This window comes from Caretta caretta, chromosome 5 (genome assembly GCF_965140235.1).
Source record: "Caretta caretta isolate rCarCar2 chromosome 5, rCarCar1.hap1, whole genome shotgun sequence".
NCBI lineage: Eukaryota > Metazoa > Chordata > Testudines > Cheloniidae > Caretta > Caretta caretta.
The window spans coordinates 93,814,704-93,837,905 of NC_134210.1; the positions used below are offsets into that span (position 1 = coordinate 93,814,704).

The 23,202-nt window shown below is 40.1% G+C and overlaps 1 long non-coding RNA gene across 1 annotated transcript in view; it reads left to right on the forward strand.

The window, feature by feature from the left end:
- The window catches only part of LOC142072175 (uncharacterized), a 99,821-nt gene extending 94,412 nt beyond the window's left edge, over window positions 1-5,409 (forward strand). Inside the window, exon 8 of the long non-coding RNA XR_012668560.1 lies at window positions 5,211-5,409. This is a non-coding gene — a long non-coding RNA (uncharacterized LOC142072175). The remainder of the gene's footprint in view (window positions 1-5,210) is intronic.
- The last annotated feature ends 17,793 nt before the right edge of the window (window positions 5,410-23,202 follow it).

Genomic DNA, 23,202 nt, shown 5'->3' on the forward strand with positions numbered 1-23,202 from the left:
ATTGATTCATTAATATTTCATTAACTCTGCTTCAGTACAATTCATGAACTGCTCCTAGAAATTCAATAAGTGAATTCAGTGAATCACAAAGCTTTACAAATTTGGAGCAAAAAGTAAAAATACTGAGAGATGGTAAATACCAATGGAATTGGCTGCCTTCACTGAGCCTTAGCAACAACACAGTGGTGTTAAACTTAAACTAAATCCAAACACAGCAGGCACCACAAAGCTAAATGCAGCCATAGACCTGTAAAATGATGCTGAAGTAGAGAAATATGGAACTAGTTGTGAGCCTGAAATAAACCTCAGTTCCAAACACTCCTGGACTTGGGTTGTTTGAAATCAGCACCCTCTGATAGCCACTATCGTCAAATGAAAGAACTCCTCCATCAAACGCTACTCAGAGAGAAAAAAACTTATGGGACTTAACGACATAGAGAATATACAAAGAAAGGCCCAGGATAGACAAAGATGGGAGAGTATCATGATCTCTGGAACTGGCGTCAGAGGGATAGGGTGACCAGATGTCCCGATTTTATAGGGACAGTCCCGATTTTTGGGTCTTTTTCTTATATAGGCTCCTATTACCCCCCACCCCCATCCTGATTTTTCACACTTCTTGTCTGGTCACCCTACAGAGAGACCATGTTTCCTGGAAGGACTGTTCTTGAAGAGATATCAGGGAAAGAGAGAAGGGGCGGACAGCCGCATGGACAGAGAAGTGCACAGGGTTTAATAAAGTTCCATTTGTTCAACCTAACTTGCATTCATCTTCTCTTTTTGTGAATGAAACAGCGGGGGAACCTTGTTTGGACCGTAAGTGGCATCTGACACCATGGGAATGAGTTAGACTGTCTTTATAATGAGCCTCTGATATGTACTACCCAAACTTTGGCATGTGCAGATCCAGATCAGAGTGCAAATTTCATGGCATGACTCTCTCAATATGTAAATGTGTGGGAAATTAAAGTTTTACCACATATACAATGGAACTCGTTATTTGTGCTTCAGAATCTTATCGTGTACCAGAAGATGCGGGACAAATGTGAACATACAAAACAGCTGGAAAGGAGGAATAGCCATTGAATAGTGCATAGCTGAGATTTGGTCAGAAACATAACTGTACAAGTGGCTCAATTTACCTCACAGCATATGCATCAAGAAGGGCTGGTTAGGAAAACAGATTCAAATTACCTTGTTGGCTAAGTAATTGGTCTTTGGGTGTCCCTAAAAAGGAAACTATAAATTTTATTTTCATTTTGTATCAGTGTCTCCTAGCCCATGCCTAACTAACCTGTATTGATGTCTTTTAATTAAACCACACTTGATATGCTTACACTGTAGTGGTGCATACTGAGTGTGCATGCTAGGAATTCCAGATAAAGTAATTATGCTATTTGCCGCTGTCATGATTAATGTGTGACAGCTGTTATGACAGCTGTGCCACTGTTTTGTCACAACACTATGTTCATCCATAACAAAATTAGCTGTCTCGCTCCAAGGTACACACTTGCAGCTATTTCCTTAAGAAGTCAACAGTGAAGAAAACTGAGAAGGAATATTACATGAACTCTGTGACAAATAAGAAAAATGGCATCTTTATTTTTTTTTCTTTAAATGAATATATAGACTGCCTGCATTGGTAATGCAGATAGCTCACATTTAGTAAACAAGCTGTCACACTGAGCTAATCCCCCACTAATCTAACTAACAAGGTCTCTGTATGTGAAGGGATCACTTCATAATTTGAATTTACCTTGTCAGACCAGGCTTTAGATGTTACTCAAATTAGCACTGGATGTAACTTTCCTGTCTGTCAGGGTGGCAAACAGCAAAAAAAAGTATATAACAAAAGCAGAGGAGCACATCATCCCCTACTTTAATAGCCAATCAAGGAGAACGCAATAAATAACTTTCCAGGCATTTTCTCCCCACCCCCATCCCCAAACATGGAAACACATGAATCTCTACTGGGTTTAAGCTAATTCAAAATTGAGACTTAAATCATCAAATTAAATGCTGGTAAACTACTATTTCTTATGGAGCCCTGAAACTGCACTATAAACATCATAAAAGACTGATGTGAAGAGACAGATGGCTACAATAATAGCATAATTTCATTATTCTCTAGGTTTGGGTGAATTTCTTTAAAAACAGAAGAACATGCTTTGATTTCTGTTTGGCATGAAAAATAAATACTGAAACATCAGGACTCTTAGCTCTATAGAAGAAAAATCAAATCCTGCCAGACATGCACATTTATGTTCATAAGAGTGTATATTTAATAATAAGAGACATCCACTTCTAATTAATCGACTCATTAAGAAATGTTAATATCTGCATTAATTGTACCTTCTTTTCCCCAGGATTCAGGTCAAATAAGAGCCATGTGGTGCCTCTTGTTGCCCCAGCCCACTCACAAACCCAGAGGAAGAATATGCACAGTGTTAATTATATTTTATCACATGCCTAAGATAAAGGGGACTAACTCAATTACTGTTATCACCAGACATTTTCTGTCAGAAATCATAAGCAGCCAGCACTGCTATTCACAGCTCAGATCTAAATGGAATTTAGATCTCAGCCAAAGTGGAATATTTGGAACAAACAGTTAAAAAGCATCTTTATTCCTAATTGGTGAGAGATGATGCATCAGAGACTTCCTGAATCAGCCTGAGGATGTATTTGATGCGCGGCCATTTCTGTTGCAAATGATTATTCCAGGAGCATGCAAACAAAATGATTTTATAATTAAAAAAATATTTTTAATTAAAAAAATTAAAAGGTAAACTGCAACGTTTGCATTTCTCTGCAGTTTGTTTCACTCTTTTTCTTGGCTACATAGGCGAGATTAGTGCGGCATGTTTGTGCCACTAATGTGGTGTACAGGGAAATACAATGAACTCTTTCTTTAGATAAAGAATGATAGTGCAGAAATTAAAACATAAAAACATGGATAATACTAATCTTCCACAAACACTATCTGTAGGTATTTCCTAGGGGAAGGTCTAGATTCATGGGACTAAAAAGACACTATAAGGAACCCCCAACTTTTTAGGCTCACTGCAACATTAGCTGATATTAATCACCAAGATATTACAATTTTCCAATTAAGAAGGGAGGCTGGATTTTGCACAGGTGGAGCGCCTCCTTTTATCAAGCCTAAATAGGCAGTCTTCCTTTTCCTGTTAAGAAAGTCAATGTCTTTAGGTGTTGGTGTCAAAATTGCAGAGTCATGTTCTTCCTCGAGTGGAAACTACCCCACAAGTGAGTATGAATCAGCTCTGGTAATTAATAAAAGTCTAGTGTTTTTTTTACAAATAATGGATATAGACAGAAGAGAATGTGCTAGAGCAGTATAAACTGCCCTGATCTGCTATTAATACCACTGGAGGATGCAAAAACTTAAAAACAAGCACAGCCCTAAGATAAATGTTCCAATTTTATAAAGCCAAGCAAGCCTCAGTATTACTGAGCAGCATTAGTCATTCTTAGTCATAGGGAGGTTACAAAGAGCTTCTTCTCTAAAGTTCTCTTCCTTTATAGCTTTGGACTGGAAAATTAATTTGGTCTGAAAATTGCCAGGAAATATTTCTGCAAGCACAGTTCTGAATTGAAGTTAATTAAAAATTACCCTGACTTGGAATTTTGACTTTTGTATAATGAATGTTGTGTCCTAATCTAGTACCATTGTGGTTTGTGACTCGCTATTCCTTTTATGAACTTTCCATATAGTTCAGTTTATTTTACAGCTCACAAGCTGTTTATGATTGAAGAAACTAGCGTATACTAGATTAATGGTTTTTTTCTTGTGGTTGTGGATTGCGTTGGGTTACATCTTGCTCCTACTGATTCCAGTTAGGGTTTGTTTATTCCCACTGAAGTCAGTAGAAATAGGGTCTTGCATTGTACGTGTTTGTGAGTATTTTCCTTTCTTTTGGCTGGTTGTAGCTTATAAGGAACATAATGAGCCTGTTAGATCTCAGAACTACCAGCAGTTGTATTTTAGCTCATGTGGTAGAGGCAGTTGTTTCCTTGAGTTGTAGGACTAGCTTTTCCAGTCTGTGGGGCTTGTCATGCAGAGGCAGTGGCCTCCCCAGAGTGAAGCTTGCAACCAGGGACTCAAAGTAAAGTTGATTTTGAGCCCCTTTGTAACTATAATATAAACAGATGACCTGGGTAAGTCTCTTTCTCACAAAAATCATATGTAGGAACACCTGCAATAGAATTCAAGGTCACGTATCTAGGAACAAAGTGAGCAACATTTACAGGGTGGTGGCTTGGTCGAATGGGGTGGCCTGTATCCTGGAATACAATGATGCTGAGAAGGTCTTGCTAACAATTATCACCTGACCGTGCATTCCTAGTTTGATACTGTCGCAAAGTGGCTAATGTGATCTTTGGATGAATAAACATAGCCATAATGAGTAGGGAGGTGATGTTACCTCTGTCTAGGGCATTGGAGAGACCACTGCTGGAATACTGTGTCCAGTGCTGGTGTCATTTTAAAAAGAGTGTTTAAAAATTGTAGAGGGTACAGAGAAGAGCTACAAGAATAAGTGATCTGGAATACATGCCTTACAAATGAGCAACTAAAAGCGCGCAGGTTATCGTGTGATGACTTAATCATGGTTGCCTTTTAACCTTACACCATGGTATAATTACCTACATAAGGAAAAGATAGCTCAGGTCTCTTTAATCTAGCAGGCAAAGGTACAAGATAAGATCCAGCTGGAAACTGAAGTCAGCAAAAGTCAAACTGGAAATAAGACATTTTAAAGCATCATTGTAATTAACTTTTGGAACAAATGATCATGGGATGTGGTAAATTCTCCATCAGTTAGAATCTTTAAATCAAGATGTGATTTTTTTTTCTAAAAGATGAGCTTTGGCTCCTACACAAGTTATGGAGCTAGATTCAGGAATGCTATGGCTTTTGTCATGCAGGTGGTCAGACTACGTGATAATAATGGTCCCATCTGGTCAGAAAATCTATGGCTCTTACTAAAATGATATGTAACTTTGTGATATAACTCGGATACGGGCAGGAATAATTTTTCTAACTAGCATTAGACCCTAACAATGCAACGCCAAGCATGTGTGTGAACTCTCTTATGTTCAAGAAAACTACACTGTTTCAGTATTTGTACACCGGAAATTCTACTTTCCATTTATGTTTGAATTCCTCTTTCTCTTTTACCGTAAACCAGGGTTCTCCCTATTGTAAGCTACAAAAGGTTTGCCGATCCAGCTTTTTCTCAAAGTACTGGCATTTGGATGTGAACCATTTCTGGTTTCTATCATCTTCTGAGCCTGAAGTTCTTTGTATTTGTTTTACTTATCTTTAAAATGTGCCAAGAATATGCCATGCTACCAAGCAGAGCTCTGTGGACATCCAGTGTGAACAACATCAGGACCACTAACAAGATCTGACAAACGGGAGGTAGTTCTTTGACATGATAAAATCAAGTCAAGCTTTCTCCTGTCTCTTGATATGCCAGTGAAACTTCTTCCCATGTTGCGGCTGATGATCAGGTAAGGTGTTTTACATCTTACATACAATAGTTCTTGCTCTTTTTTGTACTGTATATGTTTTTAAAGGGAAATGAATTCCTCTCCCCACTCCTCATGTAGGTAGACATTCTCAAATGGCAACAGAATGCCAACACCTGAACTCCTGTTATAAGTTATTATTTTATGATAGGTGGCATGCAGCCAGCATACTCCTCCTGCTGAACAAAAAACAGTGGGAAAGACAAGATGCAGGAGGCTTGTGAGCTTAAGTCAGTTGTCTTAAGCAAAACACCAAGTATCAAAAAGTTTAATAGCTGCTGAGGTTATGTTAAATGGAAGGACTGAGTCAACCGATTCTGTCATATTAAACCAGTGTTGCTGTGCTTACAAACTATACTGGTAACTTTGTGCATGGCTGGGACCAGATGGATTCTAAAGAATTACAAGCATAGAATATGTTAATGGCTCAAGCCCAGATAACGAGTATTGAATAAAGTAGAGCATCAACACTAAAAGTTAAAGGTTTTAGAAGTACAGTATGTCTAGCAGACAGTGAAATCATCTGATTTCACTAACAGTAATGACAGGAAAATCAGAGACAAGAGAAAAAGAAAGAACAAACAATTACTTGCAGCTATCTTTCCAATGGTTAAAAGGCAGACATTTTGTCCATCAGATTTCTAGGCATGAATGGAAAAGAACTTGGAAGTGGGTAGATAATACTAGAACTAGTGGCATGAATAAAATATAGTTAAACAGATAAGTTGCCAACTCCTCCCACCCACCCCATAAAAAGAAGAAAAAGAGAAAAACATTAAAGAGAATTAAAAGAAATTTTAGCAGACATGTTTATAAACTTATGTTGCACCAAGAAGGATGTGAGAGGGTTTAGTTTAGACTGCAGATATTATTACTGTTAAACTATGGACTAATGGTTTTCACCCAATCTCTGTCTCCACTTACTGAAATTTGGATCCAGACCTGCATTGCACAAAGTCATAAAGTAGCCCATAACATGCAATGTGTATCTGAGGTTGAAAGAAACCTAGAAGAGCGAAACCCAGAATAGGATAACTTTTAGCTCATCTGTAGAGCTGTTTTCTAGAGCCCATGAGGATCTTACTTCAAGCTGAACATTTAGCCTGCACATACCATCTCCAGGCATTGGATGGAGGATTCTGATACTTAGCAAAGGCTACTCTAGTACCTGACCGCTAATTGGAAGACACACAAGTTGTGATGAAATTGTATCAGTTCCCAGAAAGAGAATGGGTGGAAATAAGATATTCAAAGAATGACTTCAAGCTGAGACTGTAACTAATCAAATCCATTCTAGTGTCTGCCACCATGTCAGAAAACAATAACACATAGCTCTGCTTCGGTAGGGGAAGAAACTAGATTCGGCTTATTCCCCCCCCCCCCCCAAAAATGTGTAATTTCTGCTCCTAGGAAATGCATTGCTTTCACCCTTGACAATGACTGTTTAAGGATTATCTGCATGGTTTTAAATAGCATGAGATCATATTTCACATTCATATGCTTTGCATACTTTACAGCCTTGGAAGATGTGGTCAGAATTCATGGCTTAAATAAGTCAGTAGGCAAAATGGAGCTTGCACATTATGCATAATCACCAAGCAGAACCAGGTTCTGTGCATCAAGTCCATAGGGGAGCAAAGGTAGAAGGCACTGGTGATCATGTTGTTCTCCTACAAATCATGAAAGATGGCAGCACTGGAGAAGGAGAAAGCCTGGGCAAGCATGTCGCTGCCCATCAATCATATGGAGAAAGAAATTAAGCTGTGAGGTTGGGATTGTATTGGAGTACAGGGAAACTACTGTTTCCTGCTCTCATGCCTGATTGGAGTGTTGCTGTATGGGAGCACGCAGGATGTAGAGCACCTCTCACTGAGGTCTGAGAGAGGTGATTTTATTTAGCTTTTAGCAGGCTGTTGCTCCTTCCCAGTCCTCCTTTAAACCATGACCAGCATTGTATGAGAAATTGTTTTTTCGAGAATTCACCAACAGTTCAAGGTTTCAGTCAAACAAAATAATGTAAACTTCCTCTCATTCTGTATTGACGATCTAGCCTGATCCTGGCTCTGGCTAAACTTTCTGCACGTGGGTTTCTGCACGTGCCTTATTCTTATCAAACTGTTAAATACTTGTATAATTGTTAGCCTTCTCTTACTATCATAGGAATTTGATTCAAGAGCAGAAAAGTGGCATGCAACAATCCTGAATATACTCACTGTATTCTATAGGCAGATGGACTTGTTCAGGCAGCAAATCTTCACTTTCAAGAATTGCAACTCTGCTTTTCTGCCCAATTCATATTTTAGTTTTTGGTTTAGTTTCTCTCACTCACTTTTTTTCTTTTTTCTTAAAAAAAAAAAAAAAGCTTGATTAGAATTGGTATTGCCTTTCCATAATATTTGGTGTGTTTGTCTCTCTCTGAATGCATAAATATGCTTATATATTCTCATTTTACCTTGAATGTAACACATTAGATTCCATCCCTGCAAACACTTATATCTGTGTTTCCATTTATGCTATTGCAGTCAATGGAACTACTCATTCCATTGAGTTATGTGTGTGCTTATGTGCTGAATCATACCTTAGTTTGCTCAATGATGTTTTTAAACACAATTTTGCCATCATATAATGATAGTGAAAGAAAACTGAAAGAAGTCCAAAAAAAAAAAGTCAGCTACAGAATTTAATTCCTTCACATTTATTTTTTTTTCATTTTCTAAATATGAATATGTAAATCAGATTGTCTTGCATTTGTACCAATATTCTATCAGTGCTCCATACTTGGAGGCATATGGGAAAGATGACCCTAAAAGTTCCAGAGAGACCAGGGAATGGAGCTGAGAGTAACTTTTGGGGTCTGACTTTTGAGGGGGGAAAAATTAGAGAATTTCAAATGCTGTCAAATTGCTGTTACATGAAAGTGATTTGTGTAAGTGGGTATTGTTGGTTAAAACATCCCCAAAAACCACTACATGACCATGCTCTTAATCTTCTCACACATCATAAATTAGATTGAAAAGACAGTTGTAGGCAGTGGCCATGGGACGACCTGACAGATCTTTGTGAAAACCAGCAACAACAAGGCTTTTCTGCAAGGCCATGATGCAAGAAATAAGATTAATATGATGCCCTTGTTGTACTTCCCCGCCAACAATTTTCAAAAACCAAACCTAACCTGAACTTGGAACAAGGACAGGAATATTTAGCTTTTACATCTCCCAATGCATTGCTTTAAAACTACCAAAGTAGCAATTAGACCGTAGGTGCCGCCTTTTCTGATTATCCACTGTTATTTTTAAATAGCTGGCTTGACAAATTAGCAAACCTACAAAAAGATCAGTCCTGGACAACACCCCTCTTCCTTATTATTTTAAGTGAGTTTTGCTTAACTGTACAGCCTTGCAGAGAATAACAAAATAATTGCAATGTGATATCCTGACAGTGAAATGCCATGATTCCAAATAATCCATCACACATTGATGCAACACTCTAATGCTAGCATCACATTGCACTGGCAGGACATTGTATCATCATTAAACTGTGTCTGGAATTCCACGCAATCCATTATCTTATCCTGCTCCTTCCTCATGCCTGTTAGGAGGCATGAAAAGGGAGCCTGGCAGCTTCTAGTCCATTAGTTTGTCATTGTGTGTGTCAAAGAATATCAGGAGTGCACAGTTTACTCTGCCTATGGATGTTCTGATCAAATCTGTGAATTCTAGAAGAACTGGATGCAATAAACCATTACACAATGTGTGTGTGTAATAGCCATTTCAAGTCTTGTCCAACTGCATTATTTAGATATGTTTTGCTGATTACTTACCAAACTACAGTGAATACTGTGAGTACTGCTATTCCCCAGCATTGTTCTGGGCACCTTAGTTGACAGGTCCTGCTAATTTTTATCACCATCATCTCCTATTGAACAACTCTGTGATATGTTGTGAAATCCTGATGACTGGCAAGTGCAGATTGGGTCTCCTACTCCCATGAGCATTGCTTTAAAATCCTATGTATAGTACCTGCAAAATATATTGATCAGATTAGGTAAGAAATAATCCCAGACATTAGCAATGCTGTATGTCTACTAATCCAATAGGTTTCTACACATAAGCACCAAAAGTTAGAGAAGTATTTAGCAATCACAGTCTCCACATCTATAACTGTTCCCTATTGGAATGTATTTTCATTCTGCTTAGTGTAATACCTTTTTCCTAGCCAGTAAAACCTATGTAGAAGGACTACAAGAATATCACTTTCTGCTGTGTGGCCAGCTTTCTGCCATAGCAATTTTTTTTGGTCCAATTTTTTTTTTTTTGTTCATTCACTGGGTTATCACACATGGCACCATCAAAGGCTGCTTTACTGCTTTGTCAATGGCAGCTAGTCAGAAACTAACATAAATCAAATCCAAGTCAGCATCAGGAATGTTACGCAACACTTGTTTCCAAGTTTTACTTTAATACCTGAGGTTTGCGTTACTGATATTAAATAAAAATTCTTTGCAATGAATTTTAAATGAAGCAAAAGCTCTCACTAGAGATTTGTTAAAAGCAGACTAACAGTTGTTCGTTTTTTTTTTTTGTTGTTTTTTTTTTTCCTCCAATCCTTTTTAGTAGAAGGGTTTTAAATTATATATTAACCAAAAAGGTAAACAGAATAAAATGGGCAATTAAATATTAATGGAAGATGTAGTGGAATTGTCCTGTGGTGCACTTAAAACAGCTTGAAAGATTGAGCTGTGAATTGCTCTCCCTTAGGTATTGAAATATTCATCAGTTCTATTTAATAAATGTTCGTATTCGTAGCCACTCATGTTTACACTACAGCACTTGGAGGAGAGTGCTTACTAAAGAAAACACTTTAATGGAAGGTGAACTTTCCTGTACAGTGAGTCACCTTAAATTATACAGAGTATGGAGCAGAGGAGACTGAGAAATCTCTGAACTGACAAATGAGAAGCCTGCATAACTTAAGAGCATCTTTTGTTAAAAGAACTGCCAGTGGCCTGGGAAAGCACCTTATGGTTCCAAGACTATTTTGAAGCTTTTAAAAATTCATTTTGTTTGCCTTTTAAAAATATCTAACCTTTCCTGCCTGTGCTGAAGTTTGTTTTCTGTGATGATTTAGGCTAGATGTGATTACTGTAAAACCCATCTGCCGGATTGGAAGAAAGGAGGACATGCAGCAGAACAGAACTTGCATCACAAATTAATTAAACAATTGAAGTAAAAGAAGTTCTTCAGGTGACACAGCACTGGCTCAGTTTATTTATACAGTGTGTTTAAACTCTATTAAAATATTCATTACCAATCATATTGGGTTAATTAATGACCACACCAATGACTAAGAAATAACAATGCTTAATGCTGATATAGAAACAAGTAAACATCCAATGATCTCAAAATACTTTATGAACGTTAAGGACTCAAACATAGTCCTGCACTGGGGGTGCTAGCAGACTGTGTTTTGCCATTGGGGAACACCTGGAGAGGATTTCCTCCCATAGCTCCTGGATGCACAGAACCTATGCATTCCCTGATAGCTGACTGAAGGTAGTAAGTGTATAACTGTCGCCATTTCCTCGTGTGTTTGGAGAGAGGGAGAATATGGCTTTCTCCACCATCCTATCTTTTCCATGCTCCTGAGAGGATAGGCATGGAGCAGCCCCTGTGCTCTCCCAAATGACTGCAGTTCTGCCTGGCCTTCACTTTAGGTATGTAAGGGCGTGGGGGGCTGGGAGGGGGAGATTTCAAAATTTTACAGCAGCTTCTTCTGTGAAAGCCGAAGTGCTTATAGTGAACCTGACTTTCAAAAGGGCAGAAACCATGAGCCATGTATAAAAGTACATAGCTAAGGGGTACTATGTGTACAGCTGTGAGCTTCATTTGTGTAATTATCATGACTACATGCATGAATCATCTGGCAATTTGCTTGTGCAATGATGATTACCAAGTGTGCAAATGGGCACACAGATGGTGTGCACATGGGCATGGTCCAGAGCTGCTTCCCTTTTGGAAATCAGTCCAAGGGTGAAGTTGACTAGAAACTACAACTGTGGGCATTTGGTTGGCTATATCAAGAGCTATGGTATTGGGGAAACCAGTTTGGAGAAATTGGTCTAAAATGTCAATTAAAACTCAAACTGAACTAAAATCTAAAACTTTTCTCATTGAAAATGAGTGAACCTCAATCTTCTACATTCTGGAGTTGGGGGTGGGCGGCCGGGGGAGAGAGACTCCACTGTGTCTAGGACTGGCCCACAACATTTTGGCACCTGAGGTGGGGAGCCCAAATGACGCCTCCGTGCCCCCTTGCTTGGGCCAAAACTGACAGTATTGCACAATCTAGCACCTGGTTAAAGGATTCAACTTTGAATTGTTGTTTGGGGTCTCTTATGGGATTATCCCATGCCTCGTAATCAAAATGTCATCTTCTTCGGTGACTCTTGTATTCTTGAATGGGTGGGAAAATAGCTTCAGTGTGAAGTTCCTCTGCCAACTTCTGTGCACTCTTCAGAACATTTTGAAATCCCTCATCTGACTGGTAAGACTGTAGGTATGACTTTGCTTTGTCCAGTTGTTCCATTGCTTCAGATATATCAAGGTTATCACCTTGGAGTCTCTTGCTTACAACATTTATTTCAAACAGTATGTCATAGAATCATAGAATATCAGGGTTGGAAGGGACCTCAGGAGGTCATCTAGTCATGTCACAACACTAAGCCACACAGAAATTTGAAGTTATGTATGTTTCTGGTGATTCCATTTTCCTCTGCCACTGTTTTCCCACAAACAGTTTCTGTGATAGCATTATCCTCCATAATGGCAACTATGGCATCATCTATTTTCCCAATTTGGTGTTTGATAGGCTTTATCGCCTCCACTCAACTTTCCCATCATGTGGCACTCAGTGGTTTCAGTGTCAGAGAGGATCTTCCCAGATGTTGCTTCAAAATTTGCCATCAATGAGTTGATGCAGAGAAAAAGACATAGATGCTTTGAATTACATTAAAAAAAATTCAGCAGCCTCATTAGAAGCTGATGCTGCATCACTGACCACCAAGTTCAATGAATGAGAACTGCATGGCACAAAAAAAGCTCGAGGGTTAACTCTCAGATCCGTGTTTGCACTCCTCTGTTCTTTCCTCTCATGTTGGCACCATCATCGTAGCCCTGACCTCTCATGTCAGCTATCGCAATTCCGTATCTTCCAGCTTTTTAAGAAGCACATTTGTCATACCAGCTCCTGTAGTATCATCAATATCAATAAATTCTAGAAAATGCTCTCTGACATTCACCATTGCAGGGACATTTTCACTACGTTCTGTTGTTACAAAACACACCATTAAAGTCATTTGTTCCTTATGGCTGATGCCAGGTGTGCAGTCTAGAATAACAGAGTAATATCTTGCTGACTTCAGATCTGCCACAATCTTCTGTTTGACTTTTGGTGCCAGTAACTGTATGATCTCATTTTGACTTGTTTTTCCAAGGTAGTGGTGTGTGTACACTTCTTGGGTGGTGACTCTTCTTAGATGCTCCCGGAGTACAGCATCAAACTCAGCCATCAGCTCCACAATTTTAAGGAAGTTTCCATTGTTTGGCACATACAGCTGATCTGAAGTGCCATGCAGTGCTAGGTTTTGGGTAGCAAGCATCCTCACAATGGCAATGAGCCTTTTCAGAACATTTTTGCCAGTAAAGAGACTCTGATGCAATCTTCTCTTGATGCTGATCATCTATGGTGTCCTTTAACCTTAGTCTCATCTCAAGCTCTTTCCACCTATGGAATGCTCTCTGGTGATTTGCTGCCTTCTCATGGTATGCCAGATTTATAGCCAGATTTTTCCAGTCCAGTCGAACCCAATGTGGCTGGAACATTAGACTGGAAGAGTTTGCAACAAAAACAGTATGCAGCATTCTGGGTTTTTGAGTACATAAGTCATGGCCTCTCCACTTTGTCACCACTGGGGATTTCATGCCAGTAATGTGTTGGATGAAAACTTCTATTTTCATTGTCTTTGGGGAACATGAAGTTTTTCACTTGCTGTGGCCCATGCAGTACAAGGAAGTCCCTCCGGCTACTGCTCAAGTGGGTCCACAGTCCTGGATCATCTAGACTTAAGGAACTAAACTCAGCAGCAGCTGTTCCTTGCACATTCCTGAAGAGCGTGGTGGAGGCACATGTTACATCCATTTGGGATGGAGATGTGGATGCTGCAGTAGCTGTCAGGTCACCTGCACTCTGACTAACTGGAAGATCAGGCATCTCCTCACCACTCACATCTTCACTGGGGCCAGAAGGCTCACTGTGAACATTTGTGTCTATGTATCTCAGGAGAGCTCCTTCCTACTTAGATAGAAAAGCTTCCTTTGCTTTTTCTTTTTCTGAATGTTGCCCCAGAGGGGCATTTTCTTCTTTCACTCATGACTGCTGTTCTGTCCCAGCAATAGTGGCTCTCGACACTCAGTTGAAAGGGACAAATAAGCAGGCTGGTAGCAGGGCCTGAGTGAGGGAAGATATCGGTGTCTTAAGGGCCTAACTAGCTCCTACTACTTCAGTTGACTCTCTGTTCTCCTCAAGTGGGTTCAGGGAAGCAGCAGGAAACAGGAAGCTCCCTGAGAAGTTGGTGTCAATCAGTCCAGGCTCCTGGGGGTGCTAGAGAGGTACATAAGAGGCTCCTCCTCTTCCTCTCTCCCTGCAGCTCCTGCTGCTTTCTGTTATTCCCTCTCACCTTTTCTCCTGCCTGCCTGTTATGTCTCTTGTGCCCTCCTTCCTCCAGCACAGCACTCCACCATCTCTGTGCATCTAGAGAAGAGAGAATACATATGCACCAGCAGCAGACACAATTTTTTTACTCTCTGGGTCCTAGTGTCCCCCTCTGCCCCCCACAGTCTGGCACCTGAGCTGGCCGCCTCAGTTCGTCTGATGGTAAGGCCAGCCCTGACTGCGTCAAGTCATTTAGCAGCCTGGGCCCTATCAGAGAGCCTGGCTGACAGAACAGTGTTAAGCCCATTCAGCAAAGATGACTAATTGAACTGATAAGCCCCACAGATCTTCAATGGAAGGTGGTGACTAGAGCCTGGGAAAGAAGGAAGAAGCTAACTGTGGTGCAGATATGGGCAATTGGCTCACCTAGAAACTTCCAGGGGAATGTGAGGTTAGTTCAAAAGACTTGGATTTCAGGATAAGAATCTGAACTGTTTCAAGCTGATGCATATACCAATAAAAGGCAGGTATTGTCACACATGCTTGCCTGATTTGCATCAAACCCTTTGAGTTTTGCCTGTCATTAATTTTATTTAATGAATGATGCTAGAACTGTGGGTTGCTCCCATTCAGATGACATGGTGACAAGTAGAGGATATGATGATGTGGTGATAATACAGAGTTGAACATAGAGGCTGAGTAGATCTGCTACATATCTCCCTGTGGAGGGTCATTTTGGTTATAAAGTAGTATGTTGAAAAGTCAGATTTGTCTTGATTGCAGTACTGAAATCTGTCAGTAAACTGATATTTGGTTGTTTTTCACAGTTTAGATTTTAGCTGATGTGTGCCATTCAATGTAATTTAACATAAAGTCAACTTTTTCAAAATTCAGATCTGGCATCCAAGGAACATTTCTCAGAGGTTAGGAGGTTATTTTCAAGCTTCAGTAGCAAACACTTGTCACAAAAAAAGGATACGCTAATTATGTTCTAGTGCTGAAATCAAACTTTTCAGTATAAAGTGCTACCCGGAAGAGTCGAGTGGAAAAGTTGTTACCATGAAATCCTGCTTTACTCTTATTGATGTCCCTTAAGTTGATGCATGTATCAGTAAAAGTGTAGCTTTACCGCTGATGTGAAATTACAATTTTACAAGATAAAATTGTCTGTCTAAAAATTTGAGATTCTTCTTAATTATTTGCCTTTTTAAAAAAAGAACCAGATAAGATGAACAGTGCTTAAGAAAAAAGTGTATGCATGGAAAAAAAAATTAAAACAAGATAGTTTTAACACTTTTAAAACTCTTTGCCTGCAAAGCCTTCTAAGAAGGCAGAAGAGCTATACAAAACATGAAAAATATAGTCTGAATTCATTCAAAACTAATCTGGATTTGGTTGTCATTAATGAACCAGAAACTCACTCCAGGTTTGTGTATAGGTTTCAGGGCTTTTTATGCAGACTCATTTGGGGAGGAGTGGTAGGGGCTGCAATGTTGGCAAGATGCAATGTTTTTGTTTTTTTGTGTGTGGGAATAACCCGTAGGCAGAAGCTGTGCCTAAGAAATTATTCTTAGAGAGAGATTTAGGCGGAATAAACTTTTCTGGTGTTATACTCAGCTTCTAAAAACTGCCCCAGAGCTGATGGGCTTTATTTCAAGAGTGGATTGTTAAATTTTCACTTAGTGTTATTGTTATGCTTATCTGCAGTAATGTTGTCTGGTTTCTCCCAATAATCTTACGATGGTTGTTGCACTTCAAGCCCATGAACTATAGTTTGGGGATGCCGCTGGGTTTTTTGTTTTGTTTTTTAAATGACAGCACAAGGGATCATAAAGCACAAGGACAACACAAGAGATTATAGAACATCTCTCCCCAGGATAAAAACATGTGGCTGCTGGTAGGAGAAACAGAAGCTTCAGAACTGTATATAGGCAGAGGCTAGGGCTTACACTATCAAAATGTATTTTGGAGGGCAAGAGAGAGAAGTTACAACAGTTGCTTTCCCATCATAGATTCAAGTTATAGGAGAGTGGTTGTCCAGCATCCACGTAGGGACTAAATGGGCCAAAAGTGGACCACAGTAAGAAAAGCATGGCTTGCAGGTTGGGATATGCTCTTCCTCTAGAAGCATTCAATGGTACTGGAGTAAGGATCCTGGGATTGTGACTGGGGACTCAAGCAGACACCCCCCCACCATCCAGCCCCCTTAAAAAGAGTAAGCTTGATTAAGCCTTTTAAAGTTTCTGGAGCAAAGTCTGTTTTCCAAACAAACCAGCTGACTCCTCAAAGAAATTAAATAATCTTCTCTCACATTTGGTAAGTTCACATGTGACACAGCATTGCCATTTCCTCAGGAGAAAACCTAAAGTGAAATCACAGATTTCCTCACAAATCTATCTGTCTGAGCAAGATGTAGCATTTAAAGAATTCTTCATATGTGCATGGAAATAATGGACCTCTAGCTCAAACATCATAAATCACATTGTTGCTATGCATAATATTCTTGCTAATTGCAAAAGTGAAGGGAATGTCTCTCTCTTCCTATTATCCAGAGCTGGAATTGACTGATGATGTAGAGCACTCTATTTCCTGTTTTATTTGGGGATGAATATAATCTGTATTTTCTTCAGCACTCTGCTCCCACAAACACAGCTCTCAGGTTCCACTGTGTGACTGGAAAATGCAGCTGTCTTTTGTAATGAGAACATTGAAAAGTTGCTGGATCAACTGGTTTAAGGCCATCCTGCCTTCAGAACAGAATGGATCAAAGAAATTTTCTGGAAGTTATGACAAAGAGGCTGCAAATCCCATGCACTATGAAAAGCAGTCCACGTACTGTGTTGCAATTTCATCAGCATCCTTTCAAAGGCAGAATCACAATAGATCCATACAAAGTTCTGACCATTGCATTGACTAGGCAGTGTTGCCTCATCTTGTACGGATGCAAGCATAGAATTATTAGTGTTAATACAAGTGTGTACTCTATTTGAGAGAAGTACTGTCTTAAAAGTAGAAAATCCTCAAGGCACACACAGAACACTGCTTGCTTGTCTGTCTTGTCACAAGTATAATGAAGCATAACCATCCTCCATTCTTGAAATTTACAGTTACTCCCCATTCATTTATCTAGTTTTAAAAATGGTTTTAAGATCTTCCTCTGTGGATTGACTTCAGACCACCTCATGAACCTCTGTTTTCTATTCCCCTCTGTTTATTTAGCACCAGGCTCCCCTCTCCGCATCAGACAATTGCACTATTATTGGCATATGAGTCTTTTTCTCTGGAGATCATCTAGTGCAGAAAAGTTATTGTACCTTTCAATCTCATTTCAGATCTCTGCTGAAAATTTTTGTCCTGTACCTCTTAATTTATTTCTTCCTTTGCGGTGCATTATTAACATGGTACCTGAATTATTTACAGACTTGCTAAAATGTCATTAGTGAAAGCATTTTCACTGGTGAGGAGAGGGTGAAAGCCTGGTTGCAGGAGGCTGAAGAGGAGAAAGGAGATGATGGAAGTTAGACAAGCCAGGTGGAGAGGAGAGAGGGATTTTTAGAAAGGTGAAAATAAAAATTTAGAGAGGAAAGTGCTTGCAGGGGAAGAGAAGATAAGGATAAGAATGAGAAATAAAAGGTGGAATAGCATGGCCATTCACTTGGGGAGAAAAACAGAAGAAAATACTAAAGGGAGCTAGACATCAGGGTGGGGTATTGGGTTGAGAGGATAGGCACTCAGATACAGTGGTGATGAGCATGGAATGAAACCCTAGATGGGGTGAGGTTGGAGGAAGACAGGCTCATTCAATAAAGGAGGAGAAGCCTGTAAAAGGAGAAGGGGAGGAGAGAGGTGCTGAAGAAGAGCTTGTGTTGGATAGTGTTGATTTTTGTTTTGAAATATTCCACGAAATCTTGAGGAAATGGAAGGCGATGGAGTAGCGAGTTTAAGGGGAGAAGCCAAAGTAGAGAAAGGCAGTAGGTGTCCCATGAAGGAAGGAGAAGAATAGTTTTAGCATGGTAGAGATTTTGGGAGAGCAGTACCAAAGAGGAGAATCATATTGAAGGCACACAACTTCAAAGAAACTCCACGTAGGAGTGAAGTTATAAATAGAAACTGTGGAATCTATGAGGGGAAGAACACTCACACAGGAGGGGAAAGCTGAAAAGGGAAGCTGAGAAATCAGAATGATCAATACACTTGAGATTCTGAAGGGAGTTAGCAATGATGGAAAGGAAGAGTAGTTGATAGAGAGGGACCTTGGAGAGAGCAGTTGCTGGTGAAGATCACTTTGTTCGACTTTACCTGAAAGAAGTTTCCATTTTCCTTGAAATCTTTCCATTTGACCCCACCCACCTTCTATAGCTGTCTCATATGCTGCATTTTGTAACATATACCTTTAACATCAGCCAGTATCTCAACAGAATCCTCAGTACACCTATTAAAGTACACCTTGTCCTTCCCTAAATCAGATTCAGTATATTCTCAGATTTTGGTGATTCCCCCCTTAATAAATAGTTGTGGCAATTTTAGTATTCCATGTGCTTTCTGTAAAAGATTAGTCCTTATTCCATAGATAATGGGGATATTTTAAACTTCCAAGTGAGCTTGCATGAAGCGGTTCTGTCTTGGACCTGCAGACTTCATATGTAATTACCATCAAGGTATGTAATATATCTGGCTTGCATGTAAATATTCACACTGCAAAATGGTGTGCAGTGACATGTTCATTGAATCTTCTTTCTTAAACTGAAGGCGCCATCCGTCTGCTCTCTCCACGCATAGCTCCTGCTGAGGTCACTGGGAATTCAGATCATGTGCTGGATCAGGCCCCAGAACTGCATATCATTTGTGAAGAGAAGGGAGGAGAAGAGATTAGATTCTCAATCCAAAACCAAACATGCAATGCAGTTTCTTTTATAGTTAAAGTATATTTGACTTCATTTCCCATTGAAATAAATAAAATCAAATAAAATAAAAATCATGGGAAAAGGTGCTCTAAGAATGTACTACAAAAGTATAAATTTCATCCTATTCTCCCATCGAATCCACATGAATCTGCAATGTGAGCAACAATCAGTCGCTGGTAGGTGTGGTTTCAGTGAGAATAGGGGTCTTGCATCAGGAAGTGCAAGCAATATTTTCTTAAATGTGGAAAAGCACAAACATATACAGCCCCTGAAGACTCAACAGATTGGTGGTTATCACAGCAATCTTCTCAATATGAAATATCACTATTGTGCGTTGTACAGGTGCGTGTTGGTGGCAGTTGGAGCTATCAGTAGAAACAGGTAGATGGGCAGCAAGAATTTGTTAGATGAGTGGATAATGTGAATTCTGTTCTGTTTCCCAGGTGAACAGCTAGTCGGAAAATGGATGTGGGGGTGGAAATTGTTAAACTGAGTTCCTAGTTTTGATATATATATATTTTTAAAAATCCTGCTCTACCTGTAAGATATAATAAATTATAACAAGACTAATGGCCCCAACCACACCACCTTTTGGAAGGTCATGGCAACATTTTCTACGGTTTTCTTAAAAGGATCAGGATATATGTACAGCCTTATTATGTTCCCTATCCCTTTGCTCATAAATTAGCATAATTTTTGGTGTAACTTGCATTTATTTGCTCTAGTGTACTGTGGACTGAATCATAGAATATCAGGGTTGGAAGGGACCTCAGGAGGTTATCTAGTCCAACCCCCTGCTCAAAGCAGGACCAATCCCCAACTAAATCATCCTAGCCAGGGCTTTATCAAGCCTGACCTTAAAAATATCTAAGGAAGGAGATTCCACCACCTCCCTAGGTAATGCATTGCAGTGTTTCATCACCCTCCTCATGAAAAAGTTTTTCCTAATATCCAACCTAAACCTCCCCCACTGCAACTTGAGACCATTACTCCTCGTTCTGTCATCTGCTACCATTGAGAACAGTCTAGATCCATCCTCTTTGGAACCCCCTTTCAGGTAGTTGAAAGCAGCTCTCAAATCCCCCCTCATTCTTCTCTTCTGCAGACTAAACAATCCCAGTTCCCTCAGCCTCTCCTCATAAGTCATGTGTTCCAGTCCCCTAATCATTTTTGTTGCCCTCCGCTGGATGTTTTTCCAATTTTTCCACATCCTTCTTGTAGTGTGGGGCCCAAAACTGGACACAGTACTCCAGATGAGGCCTCACCAATGTCGAATAGAGGGGAATGATCACGTCCCTCGATCTGCTGGCAATGCCCGTACTTATACATTCCCAAAATGCCATTGGCCTTCTTGACAACAATGGCACGCTGTTGACTCATATCCAGCTTCTCATCCACTGTCACCCCTAGGTCCTTTTTTGCAGAACTGCTGCCTAGCCATTCAGTCCCTAGTGTGTAGCGGTGCATGGGATTCTTCCGTCCTAAGTGCAGGACTCTGCACTTGTCCTTCTTGAACCTCATCAGATTTCTTTTGGCCCAATCCTCTAATTTGTCTAGGTCCCTCTGTATCCTATCCCTCCCCTCCAGTGTATCTACCTCTCCTCCCAGTTTAGTGTCATCTGCAAACTTGCAGAGGGTGCAATCCAACACCATTCTCCAGATCATTAATGAAGATATTGAACAAAACCAGCCCCAGGACTGACCCTTGGGGCACTCCACTTGATACCGGCTGCCAACTAGACATTGAGCCATTGATCACTACCCGTTGAGCCTGACTTTCTATCCACCTTTATAGTCCATTCATCCAGCCCATCCTTCTTTAACTTGCTGGCAAGGATACTGTGGGAGACTGTGTCAAAAGCTTTGCTAAAGTCAAGGAACAACACATTCACTGCTTTTCCCTCATCCACAGAGCCAGTTATCTCGACATAGAAGGCAATTAGATTAGTCAGGCATGACTTACCCTTGGTGAATTCATGCTGACTGTTCCTGATCACTTTCCTCTCCTCTAAGTGCTTCAGAATTGATTCCTTGAGGACCTGCTCCGTGATGGAAGAATTGAACCTATATTTTCCCCATCATGAGACCCATTCAGTGATGATGATGTAGATGAGGAAGACCGCATTTAAACTACTCTGCTTTCTTGCTCTCCTGCTTCCTCCATGGATTAAATAATTATATGAAGTAAAATAGGTGTCATGACGACTCTTCTACCAAAGCAGGCAAACACACAGATGGACTGTCAGACCTCAGTTTACAGTTTCCACAAGAATACAAGGGAGAGATCTTGTTAGTTCAGGTAGAGCGTTAAGGATACAGTAGAGTAAAGAATCCAGTAGGACATTAGACATTTTTAAAACATGGAACCAGTGTGAATTCTAGGTCATAGCTGGTTTCAGAGTAGCAGCCTTGTTAGTCTATATTCACAAAAAGAAAAGGAGTACTTGTGGCACCTTTAGAGACTAACAATTTATTTGAGCATAAGCTTTCGTGAGCTACAGCTCACTTCATCGGATGCATTCAGTGGAAAATACATGAGGAGATTTATATATACACAGAACATGAAAAAATGGGTGTTATCGTACACACTGTAAGGAGAGTGATCAGGTAAGGTGACAGGTTTCAGAGTAACAGCCGTGTTAGTCTGTATTCGCAAAAAGAAAAGGAGTACTTGTGGCACCTTAGAGACTAACCAATTTATTTGAGCATGCTCAAATAAATTGGTTAGTCTCTAAGGTGCCACAAGTACTCCTTTTCTTTTTTCAGGTAAGGTGAGCTATTACCAGCAGGAGAGCGGGGGTGGGGGGGAGAACCTTTTGTAGTGATGATCAAGGTGGGCCGTTTCCAGCAGTTGACAAGAACGTCCGAAGAACAGTGGCGGGTGGAGAGGGGGAAATAAACATGGGGAAATAGTTTTACATTGTGTTATGACCCATCCACTCCCAGACTCTATTCAAGCCTAAGTTAATTGTATCCCCTTTGCAAATTAATTCCAATTCAGCAGTCTCTCATTGGAGTCTGTTTTTGAAGTCTTTTTGTTGAAGAATTGCCACTTTTAGGTCTAATCGAGTGACCAGAGAGATTAACGTGTTCTCCGACTGGTTTTTGAATCTTATAATTCTTGAAGTCTGATTTGTGTCCATTTATTCTTTTACATAGAGACTGTCCGGTTTGACCAATGTATATGGCAGAGGGGCATTGCTGGCACATGATGGCTTATATCACATTGGTAGATGTGCAGGTGAACGAGCCTCTGATAGTGTGGCTGATGTGATTAGGCCCTATGATGGTGTTCCCTGAATAGATATGTGGACACAGTTGGCAACGGGCTTTGTTGCAAGGATAGGTTCCTGGGTTAGTGGTTCTGTTGTGTGGTGTGTGGTTGCTGGTAAGCATTTGCTTCAGGCTGGGGGGCTGTCTGTAAGCAAGGACTGGCCTGTCTCCCAAGATCTGTGAGAGTGATGGGTCGTCCTTCAGGATAGGTTGTAGATCCTTGATGATGCGAAGGAGAGGTTTTATTTGGGGGTTGAAGGTGATGGCTAGTGGCGTTTTGTTATTTTGTTTGTTGGGCCTGTCCTGTAGTAGGTGACTTCTGGGTACTCTTCTGGCTCTGTCAATCTGTTTCTTCACTTCAGCAGGTGGGTATTGTAGTTTTAAGAATGCTTGATAGAGATCTTGTCATAGCTGCTTATTTATAATCCGCATAAGGAGCTAAACTAATTAAATATTTTCAGTTTTTAAACTGAATGTTGGCTATTAATGGAAGCTGCAGAAAATTCAAGGAGAGCAAGAACAAAACATGAAATATAATTTATTATATTTATATTATATAGCAAAGGCTTAAAAGTAAGATCGATGTTCATGTTCTTAATCAAGTAACTATATTGAATCTGCTAGGTGTAGTGGATAGGGTAATTGAAAATCATGAGACCTGGTGTTACCACTCTGCAAACTTGGACGAGTGATTCTACCTCATTTTCTCTCCCACCTTTGACTGTCTTACCTATTGATATTGCAAGCTTTCTGGGACTGGGAC